The 2,582-nt window shown below is 40.3% G+C and overlaps 1 long non-coding RNA gene across 1 annotated transcript; it reads right to left on the reverse strand.

Annotated features, from left to right (window-relative positions):
* Positions 1–241: 241 nt before the first annotated feature.
* On the reverse strand, positions 242–1,338 carry LOC129114586 (uncharacterized). The gene is made up of 3 exons (XR_008532576.1): positions 1,226–1,338; positions 695–844; positions 242–404 (listed from the first exon to the last, which is right to left on the reverse strand). It is a non-coding gene; the product is annotated as an uncharacterized LOC129114586 (long non-coding RNA).
* Positions 1,339–2,582: the final 1,244 nt, after the last annotated feature.

The following is a 2,582-nucleotide window of genomic DNA, read 5'->3' on the forward strand; positions in this document are numbered from 1 at the left end:
CATGACATCTATTGCTTTCTGTCCATTCTGGGAGAAGGATCCCTCCTCTGTCGTTCTCCCATAGGTTTCTTCCTTTTTTCTCCCTGTTAAAGGGTTTTTTTAGGGGAGTTTTTCCTGTGCCGATGTGAGGGAAGGACAGAGGATGTCGCATGTGTACAGATTGTAAAGCCCTCTGAGGCAAATTTGTAATTTGTGATTCTGGGCTATACAAAATAAACTGAATTGAATTGAAAATCCTCAATGCATCATCTTCATCAGGTCAGCTCACAGTAAAAACAGTCTCTTACTTTGTGTCTGAGGGTCCAGGTTCATTACTGAAGTCTGGAGGAAGACTTTTGGACCAATCACTCTTCATAGACAGACAGCTGGATACTGGAGACTCTGCTCTCTGTCTGTACTGAACTCTGCAAACACCAACATGATTTTATTCATAATGAATCCTTGATAACAACAAAGACATTAAAGGAGCTCTGAACACACAAACTACTGTTACTGCTGATATTTAGAAGGTTAAAAGTTTGTATTAGTCCTCTTAGATTACATTACAGCTTTTCTAGGTGACTGACAGCAGTCACTGGTAATAAGAGGAAGAACCTCAAACTCAACTTAAAATCTCTAAATCAACAGAAAACATTGTCAGAGGTAAAGTAACTGGAAATAACTCCTATTAATGAGTTAGCAGCAGTTCTCTTACTTTGTGTCTGAGGGTCCAGGTTCATTACTGAAGGTCAGAGGATCATCTTTGGACCCGTCACTCTTCATAGACAGACAGCCGGAGACTAGAGACTCTGCTCTGTCCTCCTCTTCCTCCACACAACCACTCATCTTCTGATCTGAAGTCAGTCTGAGAGTAAAACAGTAACACAAGAATCAAGACCGAGAGAACAGGAAGTAACACACACACACACACACACACACAACACACACACACACACACACACACACACACACACACACACACACACACACACACACAACACACACACAGACACACACACAGAACACACACACACACACAACACACACACACACAACACACACACACACACACACACACACACAGAACACACACACACACACAGAACACACACACGCACACACACAGTACAAAGTGTAATAACAGCAGACAGTTCATTCTAACATGTGTCTCCTCTACAGTCCACAGGGAGAAAACTGACTCACAGACTTTGACAGTAAAACAATCAGATGTTGGATTAACACTCACCCTGCCTCAGCCTTCAATTTACCTCCTTCTGCTCTGTCCACTCAACATGGAGTCTGAACTGACGCACTGAACTATTCAAGGTTCACTTCCTGTTCTCATGTTGTTAGATCACATGGTCACTGTTACTTCTCCCCTCTTCATTTATAGGAAATCAGCTGAGTTCATATAGAAGTGTGTGTGTGTGTGTGTGTGTGTGTGTGTGTGTGTGTGTGTGTGTGTGTGTGTGTGTGTGTGTGTGTGTGTGTGTGTGTGTCGAACTTTCTAGAAGCTTACAGACAAACAGCACAGTGCGCCTGCGCAGACAGAGCAGTTCGGCCGACTGAATGAAAGCTGAATCCAAACTCCGTTATTATCATCGTGAAATCTCTTATTTACATTAATTCATATTGTGGTTAATTTTCTGAATCAGAGGATTTGATAAGAACCAGAACCAACAAGCAGAACCAGAACAGTTCACATCTTACCCAACTTTAATGTGGATCTTCTTCACTTGAATTAATAGTGGTGGAGGAAGTATTCAGTTAATTTACTCAAGAAGTACCAGTATCAGAAATACTTCATCATAACTTAAAGTACTGCATTCAACATGTGACTTCAGTTAAAGTACAGAAGGACTGAAATGATTCAAAGTAAAAGTACTCATTATACAGAATGCCCCCTCTGTGTTTAATTATTATATTATTGGATCATTATTATTGATCATTATAATGTAGAAGGTACTTTAACATGTAGCTGGTCCAGATGGAGCTCATTTGAACTTCTTGTTAATACCGTTTGGTAGTTTTATCTAAACTAATGCTTCATATTTAATAAACTGATCACATGTTTAGTATTTTAAATATTAATCTGATAATAACCATAGCTGTTTAATACATGTAGTGGAGTAAAAAGTACAATGTTTCCTTCTGAGATCTAGTGGAGTAGAAGTATAAAGTAGCATAACATGGATGTATTCAGGTACAAAGTACACATACTTCAAAACTGTACTACAGTACTTGAGTAGATGTACTTGGTGTCTTTCCACCAGTGGAAATAAAGAAAACAAAGATGGTGGTTTAATGTTTGACTTCAACACTGAATCTAATCCAGCTGCAGCAGTTTTCCAACCTTAAAGCTGCTTGAGGGGAAATCTGAGGAGAGAAGTGGATTTAAAGAGGTTGATGGAATGTTTCACAGCTCAACTTGATATTCATGCTGATGGGTTTAATTTGTGTCCGTGTCACAGGTTTGATCCCCGCCCGTCTCCCTGTGTGTCTGTGTGTCTGAGTGCAGAGGAGACAGAAACACTGTTGTGTGTTTGAGTCTCATTGTTGATGCAGCAGCGTCCCCTGCTGTCCAGTGTATTTAACTTCTGGAG

Source organism: Anoplopoma fimbria, unplaced genomic scaffold (assembly GCF_027596085.1).
Source record: "Anoplopoma fimbria isolate UVic2021 breed Golden Eagle Sablefish unplaced genomic scaffold, Afim_UVic_2022 Un_contig_5055_pilon_pilon, whole genome shotgun sequence".
NCBI classification, from domain to species: Eukaryota; Metazoa; Chordata; class Actinopteri; order Perciformes; family Anoplopomatidae; genus Anoplopoma; species Anoplopoma fimbria.